General features: G+C 32.4%; 1 protein-coding gene across 1 annotated transcript in view; it reads right to left on the bottom strand.

The window, feature by feature from the left end:
- Positions 1 to 16552, bottom strand: part of Abca3 (ATP binding cassette subfamily A member 3) — a 65352-nt gene extending 48800 nt beyond the window's left edge. Inside the window, exon 1 of the mRNA XM_089637913.1 lies at positions 16352 to 16552. The gene's annotated coding sequence lies outside the window, so the exon portion shown is untranslated. The remainder of the gene's footprint in view (positions 1 to 16351) is intronic.
- Between the last annotated feature and the right edge of the window lie 211 nt (positions 16553 to 16763).

Raw genomic sequence — 16763 nt, 5'->3', positions numbered from 1 at the left:
AAAAGGATACGGTCACATCTAGGACTCGAACCCAGGACCCTTGTCTTGCCGGGACACTGCTCTACCACTGAGCTAATGGGGGACCCTATCCCCTTCGGTCACATTTAACTGTATCATACTTCGAATAAGAACTACCAACATTGTCTTCATTTTTTTTTCTTTTTTCACCGCACATTTTTTTATTGGCAACTATCTTTATGTATGATCGCAAGATTCAATAATCTTTTCTTCTTAATAATCCTTGTCTTCAATAATTAAATATTACAATTTGAGGTTTTACTCAATAAAGTTATTCCAAAAAATAGATATATGAGTACATATGGTTACAAAATATATTTATGTTCGCAATCTCACCAATGAAGAAACTGGTTCTTGTGCTTGGTGAGAGAGTTACACTAATTATAAGAAAAATAGAATACCATTATGCTATAGGTAAGTATATATATAATAGGAACAATATATAAAGAGACAACATCTAACTAAATACAGTGGAGATGAGTGTAGACTGATAATAAATATCAATAAAGGGAAAAAAAGGCAATTTATTTAGTTAATTATTTCTGAAAGTGTAACTTCAGTTATAATTAACTATCTAAATAGGTATAGATATTTTGCATTTGTTTGGTATTACATTTTGGAATTTTGATAATGTATTGATATCTTTTAGATGGGTGGGTTTCAAATTTTTTGATTATATAATCTTTATAAATTTGGATAATTGCATTTTTCTTGAATACATCCTCTACTCTGGGCACCCCATGATATTTGTAATGTTTGATTTATGTCATATTGCATCAAACAAGCGTATGGTAGATTATATACTATTTTTGTAAATATATAAACACATTATCTGGTAAGACGGATTTTATAAAAATATCAGGAAAAAACAAGTTATATTTATATTCTGTATAAAACATATAAAACGGTAAAACAAGATGCTAAGTGATACTACATCTACAAACACCTTATAAATTGGATATTTAAGTTTCATTACAATGGTAAACAATGGCTAAAACCAGCATGCGCATGTGTTCATTATTGTTTTCCTTTAAACAAAGCAATTTATTTAGGATCAATCTTTTTACTTTTTGCTTTTCACATTTGTCAAATTACAAATCGATTTGGATTCAATTTCAGGTTTAACGATTAGATGATTAACTCAAAAAATAAATTAGACTTCTTACTTTACTTACACTGGCCAAATGAATAGTTTGTTTATCAAACCAACTCAGATTAAATTCGTGGCAAATAGTGCTTAAGCCAATCTGGTTCTGAACACCTCACAAAATATCAGACCATAAAATTGACAGTATTTGATTGTCAGTGAAACTAAAGACAATGGATCATAAGTTTAATGAGGGCTATTGGAACTTATATGGGAAGTTTGATATAACTGAACTGCCGTAACAGGCTAATGGCGTAGCAACGTTTCAATTCAAATGTGATGAAATAATAATATTGATCAAAATCAGAAAATTCTCAACCTAAAGAAAATATAAGGCCAACTAACTAACTATCAAGCCGTTTCCCCGCTGGGGTAGGCAGAGAGGTGGGACCACCAAACAGGCACACACTCCTTGCTTCATTGCTCTCATGTCTCACGCATGCTCTTCTGTTATGCTGACCCTTGACATGTCTCCAATCAAGTACTTGATTCACTTGATCATGCCATGTCGTCCTAGGGTTTCCCGCTGGGGTAGGCAGAGAGGTGGGACCACCAAACAGGCACACACTCCTTGCTTCATTGCTCTCATGTCTCACGCATGCTCTTCTGTTATGCTGACCCTTGACATGTCTCCAATCAAGTACTTGATTCACTTGATCGTGCCATATCGTCCTAGGGTTTTCCCGACTTCTTTTACAATTCACATTCGCGTCATATATTCTCCTTACACTGCTTTCTTTGTCCATCTGCTATACACGTCCAAACTATATAGTTTATTCACTTATATAAGTGTCCCTTTCCTAATATTATTCATTAAGATTGCAAATAACATAAGGTAACAATTAAATTAAAAAATAAATATATAATTCCACTATCTACAAGTCACACGGAATGCGAATATTAATACGGATTAAATTCTTTTAAACAAAGCAAACATTATATAAAAGTAAAAGACAATGTAATGGTGAATTGCAATAAAGCGGCTTATCATAACTGCGTAGAAGATCTTATCTTATCTGTGGTCCGTGTTCACAGAATCTATTCAATATGAGAATGATCGCCACTAAATATACTATTCATAAATTATAAAATATGCGCAATTTCTGCATCTACAGAAAGTGAGAAATAGGTTTCTTGGCAATAAGCTGTCCGAAGTTCAGGGTAGATCTGTGACTATGGCAATGCGTTATAACCATAGACTAACATCAATGGTTATAACCATGATAACTCAACCATTTTGCACCTTTTTTCGTGACAGTAAGCCACAAGACCAAAAGTGCATTTTTTGTTGTTGTTGTGAATACCGCACAACAGCCCTAACTGCCCAGAGCCATTGAGACTACAGCATCCCCAATCGGGGTACGTCGTGAAGAGGAAGGTGAAGAAGTACCTGGCTATTTAGATCTAGTCACCAAATACAGCTAGGAAGTGGACTGGTAGGAAGAGATAACACATTTCAGAAACCTCCACTTTCACAGTCAACGGCAATTTAAATTAACAAAATGTAAAAAGAAAAAAAAAAATACTGATAATAAAATAAAATAAATAAAAATAAATAAATAAAAATGATAACAACCAACAATTTGTAGGCTTTTTAAGACAGTTAAATTAAAATAAAAACTATAACAGACTTAAGGTCATGCGATGACCAGTGTTTTTTGATATAGCGTCCTCTGCGTGCAGTTTTATCTTTTATAAGCATAAGCTTTTTAATATAAGTGTGTTTGTCGGAAGTGACTTGCCAGGTAAGTATGTTTTGGTATCTTTTCTAAATAACAAATGTAGATCCTAGGAAATAAATTGTACAGCGCCCTTGAGGTGATTTTTCACAAAAACGGCGCTCTACAAATTATCCAATTATTATTATAATTATTATTACAAATATAACTCAGCTCAGATTCAGTAATTAAATCATTTCGATCATTGTGCCAACGTAACGGCTAACTAGGTCCTTAACCTTTCCTCATCTGTGGTGTGTATTTACTACACATTGCTTCTAATAACTTTAATAATTCTATAAATATAATAAATTCTGGGTTCAGATTTTAGGTATTCCTCCGCTATACATTTATGCACTGAATTAAAAAATAATATTTTACATAGTTTTCAAATTCTATTTAATTTAACAAAAATCTCTGATTAAATCTAAAAATCGGGATTAAATACACCAATACAATCAACCGTGTGACACTGCTACGCGAAGAGTGTGCGAGGAAATGACACGCTATTGATGTCCCGCTTTAGTTCGCTATGCGGGAACATGAGAAATCCACACGTCCGCAGTTGTATTCAATTTAGACCATCGATACCCACCAGAGATGTGCAAAATGGGTACCCAAAACCATTTGAAATGCAAAATGGAAATGGGTCAAAAATTTTCCATTTGAAAATGCAAAATGCAAAATGGTCTTTAGAAAAGCATTTCAAATGCAAAATGCAAAATACCTATTTTTAAAATTCATTGAAAATGCAAAATGGTTTCTCAGGTCAAACAATTAAAATAATTATAGAATTTTTAAACAATTTTGTCATTTAATAGTGGACATCAATGTAGAACAAACATATTACATGATGGTAAATCCAAAAAAAACACGACTACAGATTATGAAACCACAAAAAATTTGCGCGGGACTAATGTTGCCAACGTAAAAACATAGAAACTGCTATCTAACATTTAATATTACAGCGTCGGCCATGTTCAGTATTTGAATCAGTATTTTTTGTAATGGTATCACTCAATTGCCAGGGCTCCTACCAGGGAGCAACTTGACAAATGTAAATTATCTCTCATAGCGAGGTTGAGGACCGACTGATATTTGGGGCTTATGAAAAAAAGATGAGTGGAGAACGTAGGAAGAATGTTGCAAAAAAGCATTTAAAATGGAAAATGCATTGAGAAAAGCATTTAAAATGCAAAATGCAAAATGGTTTTTAGAAAAGCATTTAAAATGCAAAATGGAAAATACCCATTTTGCATTTTGCATTTCCATTTGAAATGGATTTATTTGAAATAAAGCACATCTCTGATAATTACACTGAAGAGTTACACTGTGTGTAGTACAATGACATATGAGCCTTACTAAAAAACGTGTTTTAAATTTTACTCAACTTATAAATAATCATTAATGGTAAATGGAATTATTTGTAATGGTATCACTCAAAGCCCTGGCAATTGAGTGATACCATTACAAAAAATACTGATTCAAATACTGGACATGGGGCCATGACGCACAGTGGGCTAAAAATCGCCTTTCATAGACATAAAGACTTGAGTTTTCAATGGTATTTTTTTTGGCTAGAAATGGATTCTGCTGATCATTACTATGCTTTAAAATTTCATACGAAGCAATTGCGTGTACAAATGAAGGAGTTATAATTTTTTTAAGAAAAATTTGTATGGCACTGACATTGAAAATGAGGCTATCTCTGGAATCATAAGGTTGGCCATTCTATCCTTACACACAGATATACTACTATTTATTTGTATTTTTTTGACATACTTCGTATTGTGGCGCAACTTGCGATTTATTTTTTTAAATCCTCAAGTTGAAAAATTATTTTTTTTATGTTGATGATTCATTTTAATGCTTATATGCTTAACATATGAGTATGCTTTGTCTATTTTACAATATTTTATTTACACTGCAAGCCAAAACACTGTGCACAGTGGGCTGAAAATCGCCTTGTTAATAATGATAATAAAAATGTTAGATAGCAGTTTCTATGTTTTTACGTTGGCAACATTAGTCCCGCGCAAATTTTTTGTGGTTTCGTAATCTGTAGTCGTGGTGTTTTTAGATTTACCATCATGTAATATGTTTGTTCTACATTGATGTTGATTAAATGACAAAATTGTTTAAAAATTATATAATTATTTTGATTGTTTGACCTGAGAAACCATTTTGCATTTTCAATGCATTTTGAAAATAGGTATTTTGCATTTTGCATTTGAAATACTTTTCTAAAAACCATTTTGCATTTTCAAATGGAAAAGTTTTGACCCATTTCCATTTTGCATTTCAAATGGTTTTGGGTACCCATTTTGCACATCTCTGGTATTTATATATTTTTTCTATTATTTGAGTACACAATCACAAAGCAAATAAGTAGTCACCCATTGAGCCTAAATAAAACATGTCATTTTTAATGGATTTCTATTCAAATGTCAAAATAATGTTGTTTTACATAATGGCGCATAATGATACATGATGTGCCCCATTCCATCAAATAGATAATAATAATCTAGACCTAATCTGTATTATAAAAAATACTAATATTCAGGGCCAAAAGCAGCAAGTGTAGCAGAAAAGTGGCCAAATGTTTGGTTCTTATCAAAATAATCAATAGATTTGCAGACTAATTAGGCATCGCCACACAGTTATCTATTATCATCGACACATACAAAAGCAGAACACTTTATTTCATTGGCTGGCAGCCTGATTATTATCTACGCCACTCTGGAATCACTTTTAACAGATTGAATATTGTCGGCAATGAAGATAACCCTCTATTAAATTGTTAGATCACTACCTCAACCGTGAGTCCGTTGACTAGACTGTACCAAAATATATATGTACAATGTCAATCTGTCAGCTACAGACTTTAGCCGAAGCACCAAATTATAAAAGACAATGACAGGAAACATCATGAAACAAAAAATAGTCTATGACAATAACCTCTCGTCATCTAAATAAATCCACGACGGGTTAACCCCGCAGCCTCTGAATGCCAATCCGCACAACTAAACTGTGCTAATATGACTTGAAATGGATTATGGATTCAGTTTTCAAAAATCCACAAACATTTAAGATTCTCTACATATCTTACGTTCGAACCCACCTAGAGTATGCATCAACAGTGTGGAACCCTCATAGTTCTACACAGACGCAGCCCGTGACTGTAATTACCAGCAGTGCATTTCACTTTTAAAATGTACCTAGTCTGTAATTTAGGTGGAGCAAATTAATGAATGGGAACACCTACTGCAATTCATTCTATCTTCTAAGTTATACTTGTAAAATAACTGATTAAATAATACAAAATTATCTCGAAAATAAAGGACACTCAATTCATTGTTGAAAATATAGCGAAACCGTTTGATTTCACCGCGAACGAGTTCCAATGTGTGAATGTTGTTGCGTTAACATTGAACATTAGTATTTCTAAGCGAATCCATTCCAAACGCATTGGATTACACATGATCAAAGTGATGCAAAATTCACTCGCCGTCAAAGCACTTCGATAATGCACGGAATGGGTTATGTATCTGCACTGCTCTAACACGTAATTTGACGTTAAGAGTGTAATCTGTCTCGCTCATGTCACCGTTTGGGCTACTTCGGGCTGTCTCGATACCGCCCGACGCTGTTTTAGTAGTATGGTAAAAGTTGGTTCTGTGCATACCGGGGTATGCACGACCGCTTGCTCTTGCGCGGGATTTTTTTACTAGAAGATAGCTCAAATAATGACCTGACGGGAATTACGAATTTCTTACATCGATCACTGGGGCACAGATGTCGTTGTAATTTGTTATGTGGAGATTGAAGACAAGCAGTGCAATGCACAAATGCACGTACCAAGGAACCGCCTCTGGTTCTACATATAAATCAAACATAGAAAGAGTTCAGAAAAAGTTTTTGAAATATGTCTCTTATCGCATGCGAAATGATGAAAACAATGTGTCCATGAACCTTAAAACTCTTGATCAACGCCGAGATATCAGAGACCTAGTAATGCTATATAAGATAATCCACTATTTTATTGATAGCCCATACCTTTTACAAAATATTCATTTCAGATGTCCATTAAGAGTAACTCGATCTCTGGACACATTTTATATTCCTAAGAGCAATACTAATTATCTTGAAAATGTATTTATAAGAAGAAGCTGTAGCACCTTTAATAGATTATGCACAAATATCCATGTGTTCAATACGAGCCTCGCAGGATTCATAGCATTCCTAAGAGAGTAGCGTTCGATCGTTGCGGGAAACTTACTAGTGTTAGTGTGTGTATTGTTTTTGTATGGGTTGAATCTGTAGTCTTTTTATTTTTATTTTTATGGAGATTTTCCTTTTCTACTAGTTAGTATTTATATTGTATTGTATTATTTATATTCATATGTTTTTCTACCTATATATAAAATGAATCTTCTGTGGAAACTTTACTGGTTCATGCAACTTGGTAAAAATGATTTGTATTAAAATATATTTGTATAGCTGTTTGTTTCCCAAATAAAATAAAACAAAATAAAAAAAATGGAATTCCACCAACTGTTTAAAAATTAGATATCATAAACTGTGCTAATTGCTTGAAAGTGCCGATTGTTGGGCAAACTTTGATTCTATCAATCATAACTTGTATAAAATAACACGGGAAAGTATTACGTTTTATTTAAATGACTGGTTAAGGTGATAACGCATGTGTCGCATCGTCACACGGTAACATAATGCCATCCGAAACGTTAGCTAAAGACGGAGGAAGCGCCATACGGCACAAAAACCCAAAATTAATTACAAAAATACTTTTGGCCGTGAAAAACTCAAATCACATCGGAAAATATGTTGATTTAATTCACATATGAAAGAGGTTTACTTATCAAATACGTTACCTATATTGTTAGTAGAGTGGAAGATGCTCTTAGTATCACCCTGGTGTAAGACCATCATTCAAAAATTAAACATTGCTCGAAATGGCTTTAGCCTTGTTCGGTGACCAGATATGACAATCCAGATACTCCCCCACCTTCCTCTACCCCTCCACGTTACCTTCAGTCTCACAGCATATCCCATAATGAGATGCTCACTGGCGGTTGGGAGTAGTTGGGACTATTGTGCGGTAGGAAAATGTGATGCATTCCAAATCATCACTGATCAAATCGCATTATAATATTACTTGCTAAATTCAACAAATAATAAACTAGATAAGCAACTTTAAGGGCCTTACTAATAAACTTATTTTAAATTTTACAGAACTTTGTATCATAAACGGATGTTTATAGTTGTGTAAAATTCAAAACACATTTTTAGGGTTTATAGTGTACTTTTACATTTTGTAATGCTTTTGCAAATGTAAGAATTCAGGCAAAATACAAAATCAATGAAAATTAAACTTACAGAGTGACGAATAGTTACATAGTAATTAGAGTAACGAATGTTAGTTATAAACCAGAAAAATTGTTTGTTAATCACAGGAAAAATTCTCAAACAGGGAGTCCGGCAAGCACGTATAGGTATTATACAAATTCTCAAACAGGGAGTCTGGCAAGCATGTATAGGTATTATACAAATTCTCAAACAGGGAGTCCGGCAAGCACGTATAGGTATTATACAAATTCTCAAACAGGGAGTCCGGCAAGCACTCCTTTATGCAGGTATTATACACAACTATTTTCAACTTCCAACCTTAATTCCAGCTTGATCCATCCACATTGTTATAAATTATTATTATACTATCCGTTTTGGCAAAGCAGAGGAATTATTAATTTTGATACAAATTTTCACACTCAGTGGTAGTGTGTTTAAAGTTTGCATAATAATTATTTATCTATGCGCCCTTGAGGAAATAAATTAATCAGATTATAAAACATAGAATAATATCTAAAAAATCATATATGGAAATGTGAAACGGCCGTGAAAATCAATTATAATAATATCTAATCTAATGTTACTAATGATTCTTGTATAATGTGTATCTACATTATTAAATATACTATGTATAAACCAAAAATCCGGTGACACCAATACAAACAAGTTTTGATCATCTTTCCTGTAATAATTTACGTAAAAAATAATAATATGTAAAATAAATAAGAATGTTCTAGAATGTGATGAAGACACAAGACGTGTATATTCGGTATTTGATTAACGGATATTTCTGTGCAGAGAGAAAGGTGCTAATTTATATGTGGAGATGAGAGCGTTATATTTGTGGAACTCCGAGTAGAAAGTGGAGTGACTTTGCATTATTTCATACCCAGATAATAATAACTAAGGAAATATTCATTAACTACTAGACGTTTCATAAAATATACATATAAAATGTATATCAAATATTCGATAGCGAAATAGCGATTGTTCAGGTGAAATCCCTATTTTCCAGAAGATCAATTTGATTAAACGATACGTATCTTTATAACAATTCAACAATTTTATGATTCACAAATTATCAACACGTGACACTTTCATGAAAATGACTACACTTAAAGATATTAATCATCAAATATTGACAATGTAGATTTTAATCTTCCATCAAATGATCAGTTTAACCACAATGTTACGTATTGCTAATAATTCTAATTATTTGCAATTATTAAAACCAATAGTTGCAATCAATCAATCTATTGAAATTGAATACATTTCTCTCGTGGGGCATATATTTAGTAGTACACTGATACTGATTGACACTGATTTTAAATATAAATAATCAAAGAAAAGTTATATATTGCAAATGAAAAAACATAATTTTTCGGGTGAAAGTGAACAGCGAACAGTTCACTTTCTGCATAAGAAACACCCATAAGATATTAATATTTCTCTCAAGATATAATATTAATGATATTTCCGAGTAGCAATTTATTATATTATAAAGGTTGGATCAGACACCCAGTGGTGATATTAAAAATACAAATTATATCAAAAGGCGTGTGTCCGTCAAGGTCTGTGTATGTTTTTGAACTGTTTTAGGTCAGAAATATTGATTTGTAACACGGAGTATATATGGTACAAGCCAACAACAGGTACAGTTATGTCTTCATAATTTATAAGTTTTAAATACTTTATTAAGTTCACATACATCGTGAGAATATAGTTTCTGTGTAATTAGTCACCAGGTTGGCAGTGAGGAAGATTCGTCGCAAATAAGGCAAAACTATTAAATTAACTTTCTTATTCCTTATCTGTGAAAGTGACTTCCACTCATGATAATAGGATTCATGTATGCATTTAATATCTCTGCTATCAACTCACTAAAAACTCTCTGCACAGCTTTTCTGTGACTATTTTCTATTTTAAAGAGATTTGAAATATCCGTTGGATTTGATTAAAGTGGTAACCCGTGACTCAAAATTACTTAAGTTATTGGCTGCCATTTGAAGTGATTGCACATAAGAGGGCGCTTTGTCATGTTGATGTGTCATCAAATATATTTCTTTGTCCATTCCTTTACGATGGTTAAACTATATATTTTAATTTTATTTACTTTGTTATGTTTTTCACATAAATATACAAGAGACTCAGTGTTCAGATCATGTGCCGAGAAGAACTAGGTTTTGATGGGGTTTTCAGCGACTTCACAGTTTGGTAGAGCTTTTTCAGTAACTTCTACCACGATGTTTTTAAAATACAAGTCAGTTTTTTTTGTTCAAAAATGTGTATATTCATGGTATAACTTATATTGTAGGTAATAGGCATTAAAATCGCTTGACAAACGGAGCCTAGAATCGTTCGATTTCAAGCACAAAACTGGTTTTTATTTATTTTGTAAATAATTTTATAAGAAAGCAAAAAAGTTAATCAAGTGAAACTGTCACAGATAATCTTAGCTATAATACAGTATTTTTTTAATAGTTGTTTCATTTATACGTTCATACATTTCTATTGAAAAAAAAAAAAAATTTTTTTTAGTGCATTTATATTTTTTATTGAGTAATTCATTTTTTTATTTGTATTCTACTCAAGCAAAGCGATAGGAAAACCTTCAATTTAACTAAAGCATATTTTTTGGTATTCATAATGTACACCAATTTGTTAAAAAGATTAATCAAAATAGTGATTTGGCATTAAGCTTCGCCTTAAACCAAGATTGGGTGGACTTTTTACTTTGTATAAGACTGAAAGACTTGTATAACTTTACAGCAGTCCTAAGGAAGTATTACACTCAAGTATATTTAGCTTGTCCATGTTGCTCTGGTTTATGGAGATGACAAACCAGAATATTTTAGGCGTAGATTTATACATAATAGTATGCAGTGCGATGCAAAATGTTGACTATTATTTTTAACATGTTCTGTTTTATCCAGTTACCGGTGCAAACATCCGCTGGCCAAAGGAAAAGGAATTAATTTGTAGTGTTTTCTAATATGACTTAAAAACAACATTATTTATGCTATTATTACTAGCTTTAGTTTGTTGCTTATATCTGAAAATAATCACACCAAATTATGAATTAATTTGTTGTTGCAAATAATATCCTGCAGATATACATACTAATGAGTGGATTAATAAGATACGCCATTAGAATTCCAATACCAATTCAAATTGGATGATGTCCTTGACCGGAATGAAGAAACAGAGCTGGCCCACAGATGATATGGGCTGATGACCTAACATTCCGCATCGAGTACCAGTCCACCCAGTATAGAGAATTATAGACGGACAGAAAGACTAAATAAACTGACCCCAAAACTCTACAAAGCTACCAGTAAGTTTTGCTATGATATGCGCAATGTACATTGATTTATAACAAATTTGCAAAATCAGCTGTAGATACTCCCAGTATCACCTTTGTGTAAAATCACCACAAAGTCGAAACATTGCTTGAAATGGCTTTAGTTGTGTTACAACTTTAGCAACCTTTCTCTTCTCTGTCTTCTTCCCTACCTCACTCACTACTGCCATGTAATATACCCCAATTGGGGAAGCCATAGACACACTGGCTCTGGGCAGATGGGACCTTAATGCGATATTCATATAAAAAAATAACCCTCAGAATAATAATAACAACATCTGCTGGTATTGAAACAAGTCTGCATTATTATGACTGTGTTCTAGTTCTGCAAAGAAAACGAGTTTGTTCTGTCTGGTCAGAAATAAAGAAAGTAATACACACACAATCTCATTAAACACACACTTGATGTGATGTGTACACACAGACATTATTACAGCCTGGTGCTTCCAACATGCAATCTCATCCATAAAGACAGGTGGGCCAATAAAAACCTTCACTTTCTTATCGTTCATGTGCTTTCTTGTTATTTCTTGATTGAGATGAGATCTGAACACAATATGTGTATGTGTGTAGCTAATACATACACACCATATTCTCTATGTATCTCTGGAAAGATTTTTGTGATTAAAATAAATCACTTTGTAAAGACCACTACTTAATCAAAATAATCGCCATGTTTCCAAACCAATGGTTTCTACGTCAGGTTAAACATATTCATAATCACTTAATCTGACCCAACTCCATACCCTTGTTCTTGAATTCACCCGTGGAGAGAGCAACGTACTTCCTAATTACAGTTGATCAAAAGATCCGTATGTTTTTTATTTCCTACAATGCTCTTCTATGTTTTTTGTCACTGCAAATAAATTGTATAAAACATACAATTATAACGACATAGACCCCAATCTCTAATGTTATAATAAAAAATTGTACTAATTGAATTAAATAAATAAATATTACACCTGCAATACATCTCAATCATAATATCCATACATTTCCTTCATTTAATTATCATTAATATTTATAAATAAAAAAAATTGTATAACAGTAATTATTATGTATTTTTAATCATATTATAAATAAATTTAATCTGCAAACTTCGCCCGCCATAACACAGGTACCTCCCAGGACACAGGGACTTTTCAGGACACAGGGAATTTCCAGGACACAGGGACACAAGAAAAGAAATCATTCAAAGTGGTATAATATCATAAATGAGGCCTATCTATTAATAAATTGATTAGTTCATCCATCATACTTCGATTAATGTTTAAGTAAATGTTTTAGTTTTTCCATAATTAATATCTTGCTGATATATGCATTTAAAATAAATTAATTGCATAGCGCCCTTGAGACGTTTTTAACCATGCAATATGATATTATTATTTTATTTTTATTTTTTTTTTTTTTTTTATTAAATTTAATATAATTACATTTAATACAATATAAGATATGGGTAGTCCCACAAAGCTGTGACAATCAGCTTGTCTGTAGGTTCTACCATTTAATGTTATAACATAATACACATTAGCTTAAGTTTAATATTAATACCAAATATAATGTTTAGGATAGATAAACGTTTTGTTCATTTATTAACCACTTTTTTGTCAGTTTAGGGCAGGGTTCCTCATTATTTTTCAAGTTAAAGTTTTCGTTAAATTTGTTATAAATCACAGGTATCAAATAGTCAAGTGTTCTGCTACCATACTTATTTGATATTAGTGGAATTTTTAGGCCTTTTTTTTCAGTAAATCTTGTTTTGTGACTATGCACCAATGGCTTTTTGTACGCATTTCCTCCCGCATTATCCATAATTATAATAAACCAGAGAAGCCCTTTAATTGGGAGTAGGCCCTCAGAGCCATACAGTAATTTTAAGTTGTTTCTTTGTTTGTAAATGCTAGGTTTAACAATTTTTTTAATTACAGCAGTTTGTAGATTTTGAATGAATTTAATATTAATATTACTCGAGTGTCCCCAAGTTCGAATTCCATATCTAAGTATTGATTCGACCATAGAATGATATATAAGTTTGAGAGTACATCGAGGCAATACAAATTTTAATTTATAAAAATTACTCGCCAAACATCGGAGCTGGTATACAAACAACTTAGATATTATTCAAATGTTCCAGAAGAAACATCAAAACATTAATTGCATAGCGCCCTTGAGACGTTTTTAATCATGCAATATGATATATACAAACTACTTAGATATTATTCAAATTTTCCAGAAGAAAGATCAAAACATTAATTAGTATTTTGCTGGGCCATTCTGTACAGTGGTAAATTGACATTTTTGGCATAAATTAAAATAAATTGAAATGTTTACATATGAACTGTTTTATATTCAATAAAAAATATTCACATACGTTTTGCTATGAGTAAAAAACTAGAATGTACATATCTGATTAAACATAAAATAAATTTAATTGGTAAATACTCTCATTCTTTCCCTGAACGACCTGGACCACCACTCAGAATAACCAGGTACTGCCTAACCTTCCTCTTCCCCATCTCCCCCTCCCCTCCACACTCTTTTCAGCTTCATAACAAACCCCAGTTAGAGGTTACATAGTGCCACTGGCTCTGGACAGCCATAAATAATACAGGGGTATTCAAATATAAAAGCAAATCAAATCTACTTTACCAAATTTTCAATCTTTGAAAGGGAGCACACCAAGTTTTGATTAAATTAATTAATAATTTACATGCTTTCACAATTGATAGATTAAAGAATTCAAAACACAACAAATATACTGAAAACTTTAACTAAAAAAATTATATTAGGTATATAAAAAAATACCCCTAATAAATAACACCTCTTCCACATATACACAAAGCACAGCTTTTTATGCAAGACATTCTAATATTTTAAAAAAAATATAATGAAAATGAAATGTCACTATATATTATACAAATGAATTATTATTACTCTGTTTTCAATAAATTATGTATCTGTATAGTAATAGATTATTTATGTTAGCCAAGTTGGCTCGTCTCAAATGGAATATTGAATAGCAAACACTAAAGTAAAGTTTTGTAGAACCACTTCATCTGAAGTACCTTATTACGGCAAGGATCATAATGACTAACTAGCTTATATAACTACCCGTACATAACTCTGGTAGAGTACGGACTTAGTAATCATTGTACTAAATTCAATAATCACTATGACAAACAGTGATTAATATTTTATCATCGTACTTTGGCTGTCAGAACATTCTATAAATTTTTTAATCTAATCTGATGTCACATTCCGACTATTATAATATGTATCATAAAGAATGGTGATGCTTTAGGAATTCCCGTTACTGTAATTTAATACATAACAAATGAAATTATTCTTTTCTTCAAGTAGATATCATACTTATTATGCCATGTTGCGCTTCCTCCTTTTTAATCAAGGTTTCGGACATCTTTACACTGTCCATCATCAGGGTAGATGTACAGTGTGACTGTGTCACTGCCTAAAACGTTGCTAAAGGAGGAATCGGAACATATTTTTGGCTGTGAAAACTTCAAATCAGTTCAGATGAATAATATATTATGTCTTGTCTGATTTTTTTTAGTCAAAATTGATATTTAAAAGCTTCATATCTCATGAGGGAAATGCGGTTGTGAGGTGAAAATATTTGCATTGACCTAGATATTGCGGAAATAAATTTCAGGGTAAATTTCTAGAAGGCAGAGCTCACCGTTTGTGAGTATGTAGTGAGACATACAAACGGATTTCCTGCTTTACAGTTAAGACACTAAAAGAATGTGGCAAACTTTCTCTTCTACTTGAAAGGATTGACCTTAAATTTGGCAAATTTAAACATAGAAGTAACACAATCATTAACACAAGCATATTCATGTAATTACCCACAGCTGAACTGAGTGGATATTCTATTTCTCCTTTCCTCAATTACTTCCCCACAATAATCAGGTTTAACATCATAAAAATATAAATTCCAGATTAGATATTCACGCAAAAATAATAAGAAAACTACATTTCTGGCGAAAATATTTTTGATATTACTGTTTTTAAAGCACCACTTAACTGGTAAGATCTCACTTTAAAAATACTTTGCGCAATTTTAAGTCTGTTTTCTTAATTTATCTTACCATAACTTTTGATTGACTATAACAATCAATGTTTGAAATTAAAACCCAATTTTCGATGTCTTTATATTCGCGTTAAATAATTTACAATAAGGTTGTTGAACCACTTAACTTTCGAGTCAGCCGCTCATAAAATATGAAGACGAAAAGGGAAATTTATCGATTTCATATTGAGAAGTTGGGAATGTAGAGCAAATAATAATAATGAAGTGACAGTGGACCACCACTAGTACCCGGGAAACGGTACTTCTATACATCGAGAGGTACCGGAAATAATGCAGGAGAACGTGTAAGAAAACAATTATAAATAAACTTGTGCATTGCATTAGTCTCAATTTCTTTATTGAATTGCCGACGAACTCGATCTTGATCCATAATGTTAAATAGCATAGCGGCAGCGCTAATATTTTGAATGGCACTTTTTCTGAAAATTATGTAACGTGAATCATTAATTCAAACAATAGTCAGGAAAATGTTCCCTTTACGATTCCCAATAAAAAGCAATATCCGCAAATTGTACTACGAATATTAGTCACGGTATCGGTATAAATAATTAGCGCAGAATTAATTTATTATCGAGCGCAACAAACGGTAATAAAATGTTAACATATAAAAGGAAGTCATTATTTTTTACCTAAAACGGCGAAGCTTGAAAAGAATAATCCAAAATCACTGAACATTTTCACACATCATTGTAAATGGCTAATAAATTTCTCTTTTCAAGATCACGGCCGCGCGGGATTCACAGCTCGACACAGCTGAACTGAGCTGAACACTGCTCGATAAATAACTAAACAACTGACTTTGACATTTCTGTTTTCTGACGCACCTAAACAAAACGTATCCGTGTGTGAGTGCAATCATATGAATCCCACGTGGTGCTTGCCGGAGACATCTGTTGGCGTTCGGGTAAACTAAGTTGTACAAAAGGTGTGAATCTGAGATAAGTAGTGAACACCATCATAGGAAACTTCTGGATTTAGAAAAGGAAATAACGTATTTTGTGTAGGTACCCTGCAAAATACCTGGTATCATGCCCTTAGTTC

The sequence above is a fragment of the Hesperophylax consimilis genome, chromosome 12 (genome assembly GCF_061612785.1).
Source record: "Hesperophylax consimilis isolate HC1 chromosome 12, BYU_Hcon_1.0, whole genome shotgun sequence".
Lineage (NCBI taxonomy): Eukaryota > Metazoa > Arthropoda > Insecta > Trichoptera > Limnephilidae > Hesperophylax > Hesperophylax consimilis.
Note: the sequence above shows the minus strand (reverse complement) of the source record. Positions and strands in the feature narration are given on the sequence as shown.